At 54.8% G+C, this 18594-nt stretch overlaps 1 long non-coding RNA gene, 1 other non-coding gene and 1 pseudogene across 2 annotated transcripts; all 3 read left to right on the top strand.

Annotated features, from left to right (window-relative positions):
* Positions 1–579: 579 nt before the first annotated feature.
* On the top strand, positions 580–1932 carry LOC147575062 (uncharacterized). The gene is made up of 2 exons (XR_015243344.1): positions 580–1039; positions 1639–1932. It is a non-coding gene; the product is annotated as an uncharacterized LOC147575062 (long non-coding RNA).
* Positions 1933–7241: 5309 nt separating this feature from the next.
* LOC147575063 (embryonic polyadenylate-binding protein 2-like) lies at positions 7242–13673 on the top strand (annotated as a pseudogene).
* Positions 11968–12080, top strand: LOC112851589 (U5 spliceosomal RNA). Its single transcript, XR_003222782.1, has one exon. It is a non-coding gene; the product is annotated as a U5 spliceosomal RNA (small nuclear RNA).
* Positions 13674–18594: the final 4921 nt, after the last annotated feature.

Raw genomic sequence — 18594 nt, forward strand, 5'->3', positions numbered from 1 at the left:
CAGCTGCGGGCTCCGGGGCCTCTCTGCACGTGACGCGGTGGCAGCGCCCGCGCCAACCCCAACTCTGGGGCTGAATCCGGGAGGGGCGGCGGGGCCACCCTGAGACACGGAGACGGGCTGCAGGACCGAGCCGCGGGCGCCTGGGGCCGGGAAGCCGCCGCAGTGCGGACCATAGGTGGCGCCACGAGGCTGCAGTTGGGCCTCCCCGGCGGCTCCCGCGGCCGCGCGTCTCGGCCGTTCTCGGTCCCGCGTGGCCGTCCCCGCCGCCATCGGCCCGTCGGTCCGCGGAGACCCCCGTATGTGTTTGGGGCGCTAGGGGTCGCACCGCCGCCGGCGGAGGCCAAGGCCAAGGCCCAGACGGACGCGCAGGCAGGGTACAGGTGGACCTTCGAGCGGCCGGATCCCCCACCTCATACACTGTCCCCGCAGCTGCCACCCAGGCCTGGGCGACCGAGGCTCCGGAGACGCGGGCCCTACACCCTCGGGCTTTCCTGGGCCTGCGGGGTGGATGGACCGGCTCGCTGCAGCGGCTGTGCTCTGGTTGGGGGGGGGGGGGGTGCGTGGGGAGGGTCCTGGTGGCTGTGCGACAGCGAGTGGAGTCCATCCGTGTGGTAAGGGTAGTCATAAGTGGGAACGGGGACGTGTTCCGGCCTTGAGAGTCCATGGGGAGGCCTGCGTGTGCTGTGCACGGGTTTGGGTGCCTGGGGTGGGTGCTGGGCACGTGTCCAGCCCGGGGAATTCTTTCTTTGTTCTTAGCGGAGGTCCCCGCAGGGGCAGAGAGATGGGGTGTCTCTTCCTCCCCCTTAAATCCCCATCTCCGGGTTCCTGGGCTGCTTCCCCAAAGGGAAGACTTGACTGGGAGATGGTCACCATCCCTTTTTGAAGGAAACAGCTGGGGTGCTGTGGTGTGTGTGTGTGTGTGTGTGTGTGCATGCATCTAAGTGTGTGTCTTTGTAGGGCATCCTCTTGAGTGTACGCTGGGCCCAAAGAAAACTTTTGATCTCCCAGAGAAGGCCTGGAGGCGAAGCCCCGAAGGCAGGTGAGCTCAGGGGTCCAGCTTGAGGGGTGGGGGTGGGACTGACTTGCCCCAAATCAGCAGCAGCAGCAGCAGCAGCAGCAGCAGCAGCAGATTTGTATGGCCTTGGAGGTGGTGAGCTGACTGTGTGGAGGTTTTTGACCTGAGGACCGTTGTATCCTTTCCAGCTCATTCCAGAATCCACACATTTCATAAGTAGCTGCCCTGAGCTCCGAGCCTGGAGTCGGGGAAGTAGGGTTGGGAGAGGGGGTTTAGAGAGGAGTAAGGCCCCACCCCTGTCAGACATGCCTAGTCCAGCAGAGCAGGTAGGACACATCTTTGGGGGCTGCACGTGTTGGGCGGTGGTGATCAGAAGGGGAGGTGGGGAGAGAGACGGCCTAGCAGGAGCCAGAGGTTGGAGGACCTCAGTGCCAGAAAAAAGGAAATTTGAACTTTCTCCCGTAGAAGCCGGGAGAATCTCTCTCCTAAACTACTGTGTCACCACCCTCACCCCACCTAGACATAGACACACACACACACACACGGATTCAGGGCATGCTGTGTGATCTGGGAGAGTTGCTTAATCTCTCTGAGCTGTATTTTCTTCCCTTCCCTCTTGGTAGCAAGCCCTGTGCCCACTACTGAGGACAGCAAAGGAGGCATGATCCAGGCCTGGCCAATCGGAGTGCCCCATCCTGGCGCTGTGGTTGGTTCAGAGATGGGCATGTGACCCCCTTGGCCAGAAGCTTTTCTGCTGGAACGGCTTTGGAACCTTCACTACCACGTTCTTTCTTTGGCTTTTGAGCCATAAATCCCTTATCGACCTTAGCTGGTTTGCATTTTCACTGTTCTGCAATTGGGAGAGCCCTGAGCAGATCAGAAATAATAAAGTACTTCCTGTGCGGCAGGTTCATTGACGCTGTGTGTGGCGTGCCCTTCTTTATGGGAGCTGCTTTGGGTAGGGGGAAAGAGCTGAGATTGGGAGACAGATCTCAGGGACCCCATCTCTGCAGTTCCTCCCTGAGTGACCCTGGACAGGTCACTGCCCCTTCCCGAGCCTTAGTTTCCTTGTGTGTAAAATAGACACATAGTTCTTCTCTCAGGGCAGCTGCCAGGGCTCGGTCATGGCAGTGGTGGGCCTGCTGGAGGGGCGGGAATGGCTGTCCTGGGCCTCCTGAGTGAGAGGGTTCAGAAGAGGGGCGGCCAGGGGGCGAAGGCTCCCTGACTGAAGAGGGCTGGGGCTGTGTGGCCACAGTGGGGACTGCAGGAGTGAGGGAGTGCAGTGGCGGGGGCCGGGGGCCCCCCATTCTTGCCTTGCCCAGATCAAAGGTAGGAGGCTGCAGTTTTGCTGGTGGGCTCAGAACCCCTTCCTCCAGCTGGGGACAAGGAACCAGGAAGAGCCAGCAGGAGAGAGAGAGGAGGCAGACTGCTGGCTGGAGCCAGAGGGTGGAGACGCTGTGACAGGTGGTAGAGATGCTCTGACAGGTGCACGAGCCTCTGAGCCCGGACACCTGGAGCCCCACCAGCTCTGCTCACCAAGCAGAGATGTCTGCGACAATGGTGCTCCTATCCCTGGCCCACTGGCCCACTGTCCCTCCTCGCCCCTTCTCTCTCTCTGGCCACCGCTGCCCCTTCTTGCCCTCCAGTCTCTCTCTTACCTACTCGCCACAGGACAGCCCGGTGGCCTCAAATCCAAATGCAACTATGAGCCGTGCTGGACCACATCGTGAATCCCCGAACCACCCTCGGGGCCCTGCCGGGCCTTCCGCCTCCGTCTTGCTGTACTGCGTCCGCATGTGCTGGGTGAACTGTGTTCTCGAGGGCCTCCCGACCCTGCGCGTGGGCCTGTCCTCTGTCCTATCTGCGTGACACCGGCAAACCCCACCATCTGTGCGCTAAGGTCCTGAACCTATAGATGATTGCGTGAGCGCAGGCTGCACTAGGCCTCTAGGGCAGCCCGTGTTCCACCCGGGGCCAGACCCGGGGGACCTGTGATTCATTGTCATCGTCAATGCTGGTCTGAGGAAGCCCCATCCAGGCTCAGCCCAGCCCCCTAAGAGCTCTTGCTGGCCACCCACCCAGACCCTCGCCCCCTTCTCTCATTCCTCAAGGCTTTGTTCCCACCAGGGTGGCAGGATGAGTCTCTGGGGTGGGGCCATTGTCACCCTCTGCTTGTGTCCCCAGCTACTCTTCCCAGGAACTCAGACCCAAATCCAGGGACGGGGGGGACACCTGGCCCTATGGCCAGTGGAGAGCCCCCAGAGGGACCTGGAGAATAAAGAGACACGGCAAATCATTCTGGCAAACTAGAAAGACTCCACGTTGTGTCCTGAGCGAGGCGAAACTTGAGCTGAGCACACTGGCTCGGGCAGGGTGCTGAACGCATCACTAGCTGGAAAGGTGACACACTTCAAGGGCCATGGCCAACTAAGTTCTTTCCAAATGCTTGGTTTTGCTTGTTGTTGTCTAGGCTGATGAAAAATGTACTCTTTCCCCGCCATCAGAGAACTCAGAGGATGACGACTTGTTTTTACCATGCACTGGTTTTGCGTCCCCCTGTCTGTGAGCCCGACACGGACAACTGTCAGGTGTTTCTGCTTCTGGGAAGTTACGGAGGCACGTGGAGGGAGGGGCATGAGCCCCGCCCCCTTCCCGAGCCTTCCCCTCTTTCCCGCCTGCTTCACCCCACCCTCCATGAGATCTGGACTCCTTAGGGGCAGGTCCATCTGGCTTTTCCCCCAGCCCTCCTCCCCCAGCAGGGCTGGGCACTGGGGAGGGTTTGAGGGATGCTGAAGGGCTGGGGGTTGGTGCTTTTCTTTACGAAACAGTACTCACTTATTGAGCACCTACTGTTTGCCAGAGTCCATGCTGAGCATCGAGAGCCCTGCCTCCCTGGGTTCCAGGTCTATCAAGGGCTGGACACTAATTATACGTTATTTGATTTCAAGGAGGACACGAACTCATAGCAGGGCTTGGTCTCCACTGGGGGTGGTGGGAGGTGGGACCTCGAAGGTGACAGAATGAGGGGCCCAAAGGGCAAGTTTGGAAGGAGGGGCCAGCCAGCCAGGTGCAGGTCCTGAAGCAGGAGGGACGGCATTTTTTGAGGACAGGAAGGCAAGCCATGGAGCCAGGGCTCTGAGAGGGGGTGAGTAGTGAGGGCTGAGGTAGGTGAGGCCTGTGGAAGACAAGCACATCGGAACCCAGACGTGGCAAAGACCCTGGGCACGGTCCAAAGCCTGTGGGGAGCAGCCACTGGAGGGTTTTATTTTCTTATTTTATTTTTTTTAATATTTATTTTTGAGAGAGAGAGAGAGAGAGAGAGCGCAAGCAGGGGAGGGGCAGAGAGAGAGGGAGACACAGAATCCGAAGCAGGCTCCAGGCTCTGAGCTGTCAGCACAGAGCCCCACGCAGAGCTGGAGCCCATGAACAGCGAGATCGTGACCTGAGCTGAAGTCGGGTGCCTAACTGACGCCCGTTGAGGCGTTTTAATTTTTTTTTTTTTTCAACGTTTATTTATTTTTGGGACAGAGAGAGACAGAGCGTGAACGGGGGAGGGGCAGAGAGAGAGGGAGACACAGAATCGGAAACAGGCTCCAGGCTCCGAGCCATCAGCCCAGAGCCCGACGCGGGGCTCGAACTCACGGACCGCGAGATCGTGACCTGGCTGAAGTCGGACGCTTAACCGACTGCGCCACCCAGGCGCCCCCGGTTGAGGCGTTTTAAAACAAAATGAGGTGGGAAGGTGGAGGGGCCCGACTGGATCTGGGTTTCTAAAGGATCTTCCTTAGTCTGTGGAGGGGAGGACGGGTGGGAGTCGTGGAGGGGGAGGGATGGGGGTGCTGAGCCAAGGGAGGGGGCGAGGTGGGCAGGAAGGAGTGGTTGCTTTGGGGATGTGCTTTGTGATGGGGGTATCGGCACCTGCTGAGGGATGGGGTGGGGAGTGATAAGCAGGAGACGGGAGGGCCCTCCCAGGTTTCTGGCTCGTGCAGCCTAGTGGATAGAGGTGCCATGGCCAGGAGAAGGAGCAGGTCAGGGACTCCCAGCCAGGCCTGATGGGAGCCCTGGCGAGCCTTTGGCTCTGATCCATGCCAGGCTCTGGGACTCAGGAGCCCTGAGTGGCCTGTCTACATTGGATGTCAAGCCATATGGCCTCCAGATGTTTCCTGATCATTGAAGAATGTGAGTCCTGGACAAGTGGGCCCATGGCCGTGGGCATGGTGAGCTGCTCGGCTCCACCAGAAGGGGCCCTGGGCTCCCTAGTGTCTTACTCAGGGGAATGGACCTGGATGCAAAGCCTGCTGGTCCTCCACAGCTGGGCCAGCAGGAGAAGCCTGGATCTCGTTGGGGGGTGGGGTGGGGTAGTGAATGGTGGGGGCAACGAGCACTGTCCCTGGAGTCAGACAGACCTGGGTTCAAATTCTGGCTCTCCCACATACCGGCTTGATGTTGGGCAACGGGGCCTCTCTGAGCCTCAGTCTCCCCATCTGTGAATGGAAATAATGATAATTCCTACCTCCTTATAGGCTTGTTGGAAAGGCTAAAATTAGGGAACATGCATGAAATAGCTCAGCACATAGTAAATTCTCAATAAATTTTAAGTGTTGTTGTTGGTATTATTATTATTATTACTACTATTATTATAGATCTTGCACACAACGGTAAATATTCTACTTCCAGACCTTTGCAAATGCTGTTTTCTCCCCTCAGAATGTCCTGGTCCCGTTGGTTTACTCAGTGTCCACGTCAGGGGTCTTATCTTGGAAGCCCCTCCAGGCTCACCCCGGCACCCAGCCGACTTGATTCATCGGTCTGTGTACCGCCCTATGCCTGGTGTACCCTCTTCACGGCACTGGCTCACCAATGGCTGTCTCTCCTCTCCTAGACTGGCCACCAGGGGTGCTGGGTCTGACTTTTCTCTGTGTCTCCAGGGCCCAGCCAGAGGCCCCAGAAACCCCTATACCATGCTTTCTGGCTCCTTACTTGAACTCTGGCTCTCTCTACCCTCAGATGCTGAATGAACCCTCTGGGCTCAGCATTGGGAGGCCTGGGCAGGGCCTGACAGTGAGGTGTGGGATGTCAGCTGAAGAGGGCAGGATCCAGGATCCACACTGGCCTGGGCTGGGCTAGGTGTGAGGAAGGGGGCCGGAAGGCCCAAGAAGAGCTGACGTACCTATGATGGAGGAGACGGAGGTTGAGCCCACATGAGCGAGAGAGGTGGTGGCCATCTTGCTTGTGGCCCCCTTGAACGCAAATACAGGTACGAGGGAGCAAGAAATGTGGGGATCTTTGTCAGGGGCCAAGGCCCAGGCAGGCAGGTGGCCTAGGTCTGGAGGCACGGACAGTCCTGCTGCTCCATTGGCCCTGGGCTGAGGTCAATTCCAGGCCTCTCTCCTCAGCCTGAACGGGAGACCCAGTTGGCTTGATGTTGGGTTTTGAGTGGAGAGGAGGGATTTTATGGCCTTGGTGAGGGGAAGTGGCAGAAAGGCAGGGGGTAGATGGCTTTCCCGGAATCCCAGATCGCGCTTTAATAATTTGTTTCAGAATTAATGTCCATTCACGCCATCTTCACTGTTCCAGCTCATTGGAAGATTAAATAAAAACCCGCGCCACCCTCCCCCCACCCCGGCCCCCCACATGGAGGGAGACCAGCCCCGTTCTTTCCGGCTGGGCTGGCTGCCTGAAGCCAGCACAGGAAATAAATCTCTCAGAGAAAACCACTTTGCTCACACGATTTCAATCCAACAGGGCATAGTGGCCCCAGTCACTTCTTGTTTTATTTAGCTGATAATCTTTTACTGGATCAGGAGACCCTCCCAGAAGCACCATGTCTCTACAGATCCGAGGCCTCCCCAGACCGCTGGGCCAGGCCCCCTGAGTGGAGCACATGCTCCCCCCCATCTCTCGAGTGTCTTCCCCTTTCTGCACGCCACAGTGCCAAGGACCCCGGAAGGTGGATTCTCGGGTCCCAGGGCACCAGGGAAGGGACGGGCAGTGGCCGCCTCCGGCTCCAGTGCACAGACCCAGGCCTCTGTGGACCTCTGGGCCTCCAATGGCAGCATTTCGTGTTCTGGGTACCAACTCAAGGAGGCTCATCCGCCAGTGAGGCTGGGGGCAAAGTCCAACTGAGGCATCACTCACTCACTCAGCAAATATTTATCGGGGGCCTTCTCTGTGCCAGACTCCGGGAATAAGTGACGAGACAGACAGGTTCCTGCCGTCTGTAGTAATGGCCTTTCCTGGAGTAAAGCCTTTGTTTTACTGTATTATCTGATTACACTTTCCTCCTCGTGTGCCATTTTCTCTGACTCAGGCGTATTCTTTTTCTCGGTTTGTTTGTTTTTTATTTCATATGGGCTATTAAGGACAGAAGCCAAGATATTAATAATACTTAGAAGTATTAGGAGTTGATAGAGTCTTCCAAAGATGAGTAAAAGCAAATCTTCGCATCAAAGGGGCACATGATTGGATAATGATCACAAAAAATCCAATAACCTTGGGGTCAGGAGAGAAAATCAGACAGCATTAAGATACTAGAGTTCTTCATCCAATGTTTATGAAGTTTTTACTATCATTCTTTTTAGTGTGCCTCTTTACGCTAGTATCAGCCAAGCTTTGTTATGTATTAATAAACTTTCCCACACAAAATTCTTTGTGCTTATAAGTCATATCTATCATATCTTTCATAGCTCAACCCGGGCTCACTAGACTCTTTTTAATTCTCCCTAGGGCTTCATAAATGTTATGTAAATAAAAATTTGGTTCTGATTTCAATACATTTCTCATTTTTTTTTTTTTTTTTTTTAAATTTTTTTTTTTCAACGTTTATTTATTTTTGGGACAGAGAGAGACAGAGCATGAACGGGGGAGGGGCAGAGAGAGAGGGAGACACAGAATCGGAAACAGGCTCCAGGCTCTGAGCCATCAGCCCAGAGCCCGACGCGGGGCTCGAACTCACGGACCGCGAGATCGTGACCTGGTTGAAGTCCGACGCTTAACCGACTGCGCCACCCAGGCGCCCCACATTTCTCATTTTTAAATTTTCCATTTTTTTTTTTTTTTTGAGAGAGAGGGCTCAAGTGAGTGAGGGACAGAGAGAGAGAGAGAGAGAGAGAGAGAGAGAGATTGAGGGAGAGAGAGAAGCGGGGCTCACACAAAGCAGGGCTCGAGCTCACCCGATGTGGGACTTGAACTCATGAACTGGGAAAGCATGACCTGAACCGAAGCAGATGCTTAACGACTGAGCCACTCAAACGCTCATGTTTTTAAATCTTCTAAAATACTTTTTTTTTTTAAATTTTTTTTTCAACGTTTATTTATTTTTGGGACAGAGAGAGACAGAGCATGAACAGGGGAGGGGCAGAGAGAGAGGGAGACACAGAATTGGAAACAGGCTCCAGGCTCTGAGCCATCAGCCCAGAGCCTGACGCGGGGCTCGAACTCACGGACGGCGAGATCGTGACCTGGCTGAACTCGGACGCTTAACCGACTGCGCCACCCAGGCGCCCCTAAATTTTCTAAAATACTTTTTAGGGACACCTGGGTGGCTCGGTTAAGTGCCCGACTTTGGCTCAGGTCATGATCTCACAGTTCGTGGGTCCAAGTCCTGTGTTGGGCTCTGTGCTGACACTTCAGAGCCTGGAGTCTGCTTTAGATTGTGTGTCTCCCTCTCTGCCCCTCCCCTGCTCATAACTCTGTCTCTCTCTCTCAAAAATAAACATTAAAATTTTTTTTAAACTTTTTATTTTATCGTTAATTATGTAGACTTAACGAAAGTTGCAAAAATAGTCATGAGAGTCCAGGATACCCTTCCCCCAGCTTCCCACAAAGGTAGTATCTTGCAGAGCTGTGAGACGTTACCAAAACCAGGAAAATCAGGGGCGCCGCCTGAGTGGCTCAGTTGGTTGTCTGACTTTGGCTCAGGTCATGATCTCATGGTTTGTGAGTTTGAGCCCCGTGTTGGGCTCTGGGCTGACAGCTCAGGGCCTGGAGCTCATTTCAGGTTCTGTGTCTGCCCCTGTGCTGCTTGCACTCTCTCTCTCTCTCTCACTGTCTCAAAAATAAACATTAGAAAAAAATAAAAGAAACCAGGAAAATCAATGGTATAATTCTGCTAAGGAAACACAGCCTCGGGATGCCTGGGTGGCTCAGTCAGCGAAGCATCCAAATTCGGCTCAGGTCGTGATCTCACAGTTCGTGAGTTCGAGCCCCGCATCGGGCTCGCTGCTTTCAGCGCAGAACCCACTTTGGGTTCAGTGTCTCCCTCTCTCTCGGCCCCTCCTCCACTTGCGCGCTCTCAAAAATAAACATTAAAAAAGGTTATTAAGGAAAAAAAAAAAAAAAAAGAAACACAGCCTAACACAAATTTCTCCAGATTTTACATGATTTCATTTCTGTGTTTCCATGCAGTTTGTATGACTCAGATGCATTTAACATTATGTTTATTTCCCCTAACTTAAAAAAATTTTTTTTAACGTTTATTTTTGAGACAGAGAGAGACAGAGCATGAATGGGGGAGGGTCAGAGAGAGAGGGAGACACAGAATCTGAAACAGGCTCCAGGCTCTGAGCTGTCAGCACAGAGCCTGACACAGGCCTCAAACCCGCAAAAGGTGAGATCGTTACTTGATCTAAAGCTGCCCAGGAACTCCTGCACTCCTTGACCAGTCATACCTGCCCCGCGGGGCCCTTGGGGACCGCTCAGCATCTCCACGCACAATGGTGAGGTCAGGTGACAGTGCGGAGGACATCTGACAGGGTCCCGATCACATTCCCTGCGGCCCTGCTCTGAGCCAGGTGCGGGTGCTGGGGAGCCAGCGGTGGCCAGACGCGCAGGGTTCTTGTCTTCACGGGGTGGCTGGTCAGTACGCCTTTGACTCTGACTTGCCTCGGGAGGTGGTTAGATCCATATCTTGCAAGGGGAGGGCCTGGCCGGGTACCGGGAGCTGGAGGCCATCGAACCGAAGCTGTGGGCCAGGGAGCGGGCCCAGGGGCTGAAGCAACCCAGGGCGCAGGGCCAGGCTGGAGAGGAGGAGGGCACAGGGACCTCGAGGGCCAGGGATGAGCCCTGGGACCCCCACGGAGAAGGTGGAGTAGGACCGAAGACCAGTCTACGTGGACAACGTGGACAAGGGGGCAGGGCCCAGGAGCTGGAGGCCTACTTCATTTCCTGTGGGGACGCCCACTGGGTCACCAGGCTGTGTGACAAGTTCCCCGGACACCCCGAGGGCTATGCCTACATGGAGTTTGCCTCCGAGAGCTCAGCCTAGGCCGCCGTGGAGCTGGACGAGAGTGTCTTCCAAGGCCGGGCCGTCAAGGTGCTGCCCTAAAGGACCAGCTCCACGGGGATCAGCTCCGTGCCCCTCGGGGCCTTGTGGGGATAGCCAGGCGCCAGGGGAGGACCATTCCCCCCACCCCACGCCAGCAGGGTGAGGCCCGCGTCAGGCCACGAGGACAGAAGTTTCTCACCATGGTATTCCCGGACTTTGAGAGTGGGGGGCTAGGTGGGTCAGGAGTAAACAGCTGTGCTCCAGGCAGGACTATTTATTCAGCACAGAACTGCCCTGCCCCCTTCACTCTCTGGGACCTCTTGTTGGGAGCTTCAACGTGTCCCCTCCCACATTTGTATGTTGAAGTCCTAACCCCTGTACCTCAGAAAGAGACAGTATTTGGAGATAGGGTCTTCGGGGAATTAATGAGGTTGAAATGAAGTCATGAGGGTGAGTTCTGATCCAGTATGACTGGTGTCCTTATGAAAAGAGGAAATTAGGACACAGAGGGATCCAGGGAGAAGTCAGCCATCTGCAAGCCAAGGAGAGAGACTTCGGGAGAAATCAACCCTGCCGATCTTACACTTCCGGCTTTCAGAACTGCAAGAAAGCCGGGTGCCTGGGGGGCTCAGTCGGTTAAGCATCTGACTTTGGCTGAGGTCACGATCTCATGGTTTGTGAATTTGAGCCCCGTGTCAGGCTCTGTGCTGACAGCTTGGAGCCTGGAGCCTGCTTCGTTCGGCTCAGGTCATGATCTCACAGTTTGTGAGTTCAAGCCTCACGTCAGGCTCTGTGCTGACAGCTCAGTGCCTGGAGCTTTCTTCAGATTCTGTGTCTCCCTCTCTCTGTCCGTTCCCCGGTCGTGCTCTGTCTTTCAAAATTAAACATATATATACAAAAAAAAAGTACTGTAAGAAAGTAAATTTCTTTTGTTTAAGCCTGTGGTACAGTGTTATGGGAGCCCTCATCAAGGAATCCACTCTCCAGTGTATTAACCTACACTCAGGGGAGGGAGCAGGTGGCCCCCAGGAGCCGAGACCAGATGAAACATAAGATAGTCCAATTAGAATCACAGATAAACAACAAACACTTTTTTTTTTTTTTTTTTTTTTTTTTTTTTTAGCATGAATTGAGTGGGATACACTTACACTAAAAGTAAAAAAAAGTCATCGTTCACCTGAAATTCAAATGTAACCAGCTGGCCTGCATTTTCCTTTGCTCGATCTGGATCTGGCCACCGGCCTGAGACCTGAGGCAGAGAGGCTCCCAGCAGGACAGCGGCTCAAGGACACACGGGCCAGTCCTGCTGCCCAGACCCCCGTGAGAGCCGGAGGCTGCTTCCCAGGCCTGGGCCACCCTCCCCAAATGGTTCCGTCTCCCGCACAAACATATTTATTGGGCTTGATGGCAAACAGATTATGCTTGTCCCGGGAAGGGCAGCTCGAAAGAGAAAACCTTGAAGTCCGGGAAATAATGATGGGGGGAGTTAAATTAAAGTGCATAAAACCCTCCCGAGAGATAACGTCAGGGTGAGTTACAGGCCCGATAAGGGACTGGGGGCTCACAGAGGGGGCTCAGAAAGGTCGCCTGGCGGCGTGCAGAGGACCAGGAATCATAAATATGGGGCAAGATGCCCAGCCGGGGTCGCCGGGGTGAAAATATTGGGGTCATTCCAAAAACAATTATCCTGCTTGGTTTGCTCTTCGGGTCTTGTAAATCTTTCACCTTTTATAAAAGATTTCTGGGGGAAGAAGCACTTTGGAAGCTTTAACTGATTTTTGCGGCCGCTTCCTGGTGGTTCTGCTAAAAGAAAACAAAAAGACAAAGGGGAAAAAGTAATTACCCAGCATTCTCAGGGGCATAGGGAAGGGCTAACGGGTTTCTTCTTATTCCTTGGAATGTGTAGGCTGCCCTGGGTTTTGACTCACTCCATTTGAAGTCTGGTCACAGTTTAACAATTAATGTGTTCCGTTTCAAGTCCAGTCTCAGCGGGGCTCAGCTTTTGGGGGGCAGATGTGGCAGCCGTGTGGCGGCCATCTTGGCAAACGTGGTGGCCATTTTGACTGAAGAGGCGGCGCCTTGGCCTATGTGGCGGTCCTCTTGGCTCATGCGCACCACATTCAGGGTCCTGAGGCTGCAGTGTGGGTCTAGGCTGTGCCTGGCCTCAAACTCACTGCTCTGCTGTATCCCCTGTTTTCCCATTGTCTGTCCAAGGGGAACCCCGGTTCAAACTCTGTGCCTCTGTGTCTCTGTGTTCCGGGACAATCTGCAGCACCGGCAGAAGATGATAATTCATTCTGCATCAGTTTATGGAGAGCTGTTATATGCCAGCCACCCTGTGGGCCCTGCTGCCTCAGGCTCAGCTGAGGGCTTCCTTTGGGAGGCAGGCATTTCCTAGGTTTCCCTGTCCTCTGGCCACAAAATTGGTGCTACCTCAGAAATCTCTCTCCCATCTACTAGCTCATTTAATCCTCACGACCCTGTAAGAAGAGGGATTATTAGCCCTATGTTACAGATAAGGAAACTGAGGCTCCGAGAGGTGAAATGATTGGCTTAGTGCCACACAAATAGGGGATAAAGCAGAGAGGTAGGATTTCAATCCAGACTCCAGAACTGTGTTCTTCCTTGTGTCCATGCCTTTCGGTCAAGAACAATGGAGGGTTAAGACTGCTGGGTCTGGAGTCAGATGAAACCTGGGTCGAAATTGCTGCCCTACTTCCTCCTAGCTGTGTGATTGATCTTGGGCGAGTCACTGAGCACTCTGAACCTCACTCTCTTCATCTGTCTAATGGGCACAGTGCTATAGTTCTGCCCCACCCCCCTCCCCCTGCTGTGTGTGCTGTGGAGTCCAGAGGCTTATGCACCCAGAGTGTGGAGCCCAGGCCTGGAGCCTCTACTGCCCTCTAGAGGTGGAGGCCATGGTTTATTCATGAATATCTGTGTATGGGCTTTCTCCCAGTCATCTTTCTGGTCAACCAGCTCCCAAAAGGGTATAATTATTCCAATTGAATAAATGTTTGCTGAGTGGGCCATAGACTTCCTTTAGGTTCAAGCCAGACTGAGGTGCAAAAGAAGGGTAGGAGGAGGATCGGGGGGGGGGGGGGTGGCCATGCCCGCCCCAAACTAAACCCAGAGTGTTCACATAGGAATATTGTTCATTGATTCATTGATTCATTCGTTGATTCATTCATTCCACAAATGTTATTGTGTGGAGGGCCTGCTCTGCTAGGTGCTGGGAATACAGTGAATGGGGACCAAGAGGACTTGAGTCCCCCAGACTCAGAAATCATATCCAAGGCTGAGAGGCAGATGGGAGCCAAAGAAGCCAGGGAGGAGGCCACTGCTGTGTGGTACAGAATGGTGAAGATGGGAGTCTGGACAAAGATGGAGTGATGATCCCCATGGAAGCCTATGGGATAACTGAGGCTCAGAGAGGCAAAGTGATTTGCCCGAGGTCACACAGTTAGTAGGCGACACAGCTGGTTTGCCTGACTCTGGAGGCCACGCTCTCAGCTGGTCCCTGACACGGTTTCCCTTGGATTGCCTGAAAGAGCATTACCAGCCTCAGTTCTGACTTACCCCAGTTCTAGAAACATGGACACATGCTTTGGCAAAAGGATGCTTGGGAAATGCTGCCTACGTCAGCCCCTTCCCAGGGCACAGTAAACGGTGGTTAGTTAAAGGCTCTGAGAAGTCCTGCAGGAGAAGAGCCTGCTGAGCAGGTACAACACAGCATTTCCCATCTATGTCCATGGAACCCTTTCTGGGGCCGGGACGCCTTCTGGCTTCGTTCCATTCATTCACAAACCTTTGTTGGGCACATACTACATGCCAGGCACTGACCCCTGTAGTCCCCGCCCCCAGGTTGCAGACAGTTAGTGTAAGTCACTTCCCCAGGGCTTCACCCTAAGACAGTGCACCTGGGCAGGAGGAGGGTATAGAAGATTGTCACCCACCTGCACATTCCTGAGTTCCTGTGGACAGATACCTGCCTGCACGACCCCCTCCTTGGCCCAGCTGCTGGTCCCACCGGGGCCCTCGGACGCCCCCACAGTCTCCCCCTGGGAGTTGGTGCTCAGAGGTGAAGGAGTGACAGGGTGGTGGCCGTGCAGATGGGGAGCATGCGGTCTTGGGGGCTGGTGCTTATGGGTATCTTCACCACCAGGATGCCCAAAAGGAGCCAGAGAGAGGGAGAGGTGACCCACAGCCCAGGCCTCTGAGAAGGGGAGTGTGGCCCGGTCCTCGAGGGCCCCGCTTGGTTCCCACAGTGCCTGGCTGTGCTCAGGCCTGTGGGTTTTTATGGGGCTTCTGTTGCCTGCGTTCTCGTGGGCTTCTGTTCCTTGCAGTCAAAATGCCTTGGCTAAGAGGATGACTTCGGGGGGTCAAAGCCACCCAGCTCTGGCGGGGCCCTCCCTGGATGCCCTGGAAACCAGAAACTCCAGTCAGCAGCGGAAAGAGCAGAGCAGCAGAGGCGGGCCTTGCCAGCTCAGGCAGGCTTCCTAGAGGAGGAGGAGGTGTTGGAGTCAGGCCAGCCGGACAGCCCAGTTCAGGCATCTGCTGGAAGGCTGTGGATAAGACGGTGAGGAGCAGGGGCTTGGGCAGCTGGAACGGCCCTGTTCAAATCCCAGTTCCGCCCTCAGCAGCTGTGTGACCTTGGGAAAGCGACAGGACTCCTGTGAGCCTCGACTTCCTCATCTGTCAAATGGGATAATGACAGAGCCTCAAGGTGATCTTTAAGGCCGTAGCCCAGAGTGGCCCAGAGGAAGATTCCACTGGTGGGAGTGTTGGCCCCGCAACAGAGACAGGGTTCTTTTCCTTGTCTTCACATTCTTTTTCTCCTCCGAAGAACCAGAGACTCTCTGGAAAGTACTCCTTGACCTGAAAAAGCCCCCAACTGGACGCTCCTGTGGGTCTGTTCCAGACATGACTTTGCAAATCAGATGTGACAGGGAAATGTGTGCCAAGATGGTGGCCAGCTGTTCGGCTGTGGGGAAGGGGCTGCTTGGAGACGTGTTCGGCCTCCTCGGAGAGCAGACGGCCGTCGGCTTTGGCTGTGCCCGGGGCACAGGTGTGTGAGGGTGGGCACCCCTGCCTGGGAGGGGAGGGAAGGTTAGCGGGCTGCTGGTGGATGAAGCTCACACACACACACACACACACACACCACTATTCCCCGGGGGCGCTGTGGTTGAAGTGAGGATTCCACCTCCACTGTGCCCGTATGGAGGAGGGAGCCCTACAGGTGGGGACATTCGGGACTGGAGTCAGAGGCAGGTCCAGGTCCCATGAATGCCCCTTCCTTGCTGGACAAACTCCTTCACCCTTTAGCCTTGTTATTGCGGAAGGATGCTGTGGACCCCCACTTCTCGCTGAGTTTGAGAAAATTAAAAAAAAAAAGGTATTTAGCAGAGTGGTTGGCACATAATAACTGCTAAAGAGGTGCCAGATTTTACCTGCCCCCTCCCCTGCTCTGGTAAATGGGGCCCCTTCCCCCGAGCCCCAAAGTCATGGACCTGCTGCCCATCATGGTAGCTCAGCCCCTAGCCCCAGGGATTGGCCCAGGGATGGACAGGTGATCCCTGTGGGACCAATCAGAGACCTGGCCTGGGATGTGTACATGGTATTTGGGAGAGAGATCCTTCTGAGGCTTGGAAATCTTGTCTAGGTCATTCTTGCCATGTGGAGGATGCCTTCTTTCTTCTTTCTTCTTCTTCTTCTTCTTCTTCTTCTTCTTCTTCTTCTTCTTCTTCTAAGTTTATTTATTCATTTATTTAAGTAATGTCTACACCCAGGGTGGGGCTTGAACTCATAACCCTGAGATCAAGGGTTACATGCTCTACCAACTGAGCCAGCCAGGTGCCCCAAGGATGCCCTTCTCAGGAAGAGAAAATGAGGCCCAGAAACGGGACAGTAGAGCTGAGGGGCATCAAGGTGACACAGGGCACTGGTGACGCTTACATTGACGAAAGGCTGGTCTCCCGCGTTGGGAGGTGCGAGTGTCAGCTGGGAGGGGTTCTGTGGCAGCCTAGGAAGGACGTCTGGTCCCTGCTCCCCAGGGAGATAAGTCCCTCCCCTGAACCCAAAGGTCTCCTTTTCCGGCATGGGAGAAACCCCATCCGGGAGTAGCCGCCGGGAGGCCCGCTCTCCATAGAAGTGGAGGATTTCTTGGCTAAGCATGAAGACAACCATCTGTGAGCTCTAGGCCCCTGTGGCACCGCGGCCGTGGGTCCCACAGCAAGGCTGCCTGAGCTCAGAGGGAGGCCGAGGAGTCACCTCTTGCTAACAGCTCTCCCCACGGACGGGCTGGACTTGAAAGGCACTGGCCTTTCTCCTCCTTGGAGAGTTCCTCTTGCAGTTCTCTGCCTTGGAATCTGTCCTCCCCCGGCATTCACCACTTGGCCTCCAACTAGATCGTTCTGAGCCACCCGGCGCCTTTACCAGGAGCCCCTGGCCGCGAACAGAAGAGGGCTGTGTCTGCTTCTACTCCCCAGGCCCAGCAGCTTCTGTTACAGACATCTGGCCACCTGAGCACTTAGAGACAGGGTCATGGCCTCATGGACCAGGAGTTCCCAAGGACAGGCTCTACATCAGATCATTTCCATACATTCAGGGCCTGTTTGGGCAGACTCCAGGGTAGGCATTGGTGGATGCTTGTTGAATGAATGCTGAATGCTTACATTCTTCCAGAGTTGAGGAACTCACTCCTCATCAGGAAACTGCTCTCACCTTATAGCAGCTGCCTTGGAAGGATTCCTTGGGTTTCTGCTGGGGTGGGTTAGACGGGGATCCCTACCTGGCTCCCGGGTCCTCCAGCCTCCCACAATGGCAGCAGCTCCCTCTCCCCATGCCTTCCTCTTGCCAGGATGGAGACACTCTTTGTAAATCTAAGTTAACACGGTGGCTGCTTTAGTCGCAGACCCTGGTTGGAGTCTAAACTGTGGCTCGTCTCTGTCAGTCAAGGCATTCTATCTTCCCCTGAAAGCCATTAGAAAGCAGAGCTGCCCTCTCACTGGATTTCAGGTCTCCGCGCTAGATTTGTAATTCTGGTTAACGATTGCTTGGACAGAGGCCTTTCCTCCACATTGCCTCGATCATGGCGGCTCCTACGGCCCCGGGGCCTCCCTGGGCATGACCTCACCGGATCCCCTCAGCAGCCCATGAGGGACGTCTTATTATTTCTGCCTGCGTCTCACAGATGGGCCGTCAGGCAGATGGAAGGATTCACTCCAAGACCCTGGCACGGTGACTCCGGCAGGAGGGTGTGGGCCCCGGTCAGTGCAGCCCCCGACCCCAGAGTGCCAGCTGTGGGGAGAGTGCTCATGCAGGCCCCAGGCCCTGACCTTGGATGCCCCGGGGACATGAAGCCCCCACCCTATTTGCCCCTAAAGGCAACTGTGGACCCCCCCTCCCCGCCATTATCAGAGCCTTCCCCTGGCTCTTCAAGGCCTACCCCCCAGGAGGGGGAGTCCTAGGAGGCCGCAGCCCGTGGGCCAATCATGAGGCTTCGCAAAGACAGCTTTGGGGGGGCCCTGCATTGTGGGGTGATTGAGGACTCACTCTAGGGGCTGGAGCCAGGTACAGATCAACCAAAACGATCTACTCGAGTTTGCACACATGTCATCATCGTGGACCCCTCACCAAGGCCAGCCAGTTCACCCTGGAGGTCACCTACTCTGTGGAGCCGATGACAGCCCCCTTTCATGTGTATTCTCTCAAACATCACCTGTGCACAAGCTGACCTTGGCCCTGTTTGGGGGCCAGGAAACAGGCACAGAAAGCACACCAAGGTCACCCGCTGGCAAGTGGCAGAACTAGCGCTTGACCCCATCCTGACCGCAGCGCCCATGCCCTTGGCCCCGGGCCATCCTGGCTCCCCGGACCGGGGCTGCTCTAGTGAATTCTCCCCATAGCCACAAAGCAGCTGTGACTTTCCAGTAAGGAAACGAGACTTCTGACACCTCCCCAGGATCCCAGGGTTTGGCTCAGATGCTCCCCAGTCCAGAGGAGTAACCCCCAAGATGAGGTGGGTGCAGAGGTTTGGGGGCCACCTTGATCTAGAACTTTCCTTCTCCTAATTTACAGCCTCCGCCATCCTTTTTCTCCAATGTACATCAGCTAAACCCTTAAAAGAGTCAAGGGCTTGAAGAATGCTAAAAATTTAATGTATGTTAAAAGGGTATTAAATTCTAAACTAAAATTTACATGGGAATATGACATTAAAATATTTTTAGCTTTCAGGAAGCTGGGGGCTGGAATGCTATAACACAGACGAATTTTATCATTTTAAAAAGAATTAGCCTCACAGTATTTCTTACGT

Source organism: Puma concolor, chromosome D4 (assembly GCF_028749965.1).
Source record: "Puma concolor isolate L17-30 chromosome D4, mPumCon1.1.hap2, whole genome shotgun sequence".
Taxonomy (NCBI): domain Eukaryota; kingdom Metazoa; phylum Chordata; class Mammalia; order Carnivora; family Felidae; genus Puma; species Puma concolor.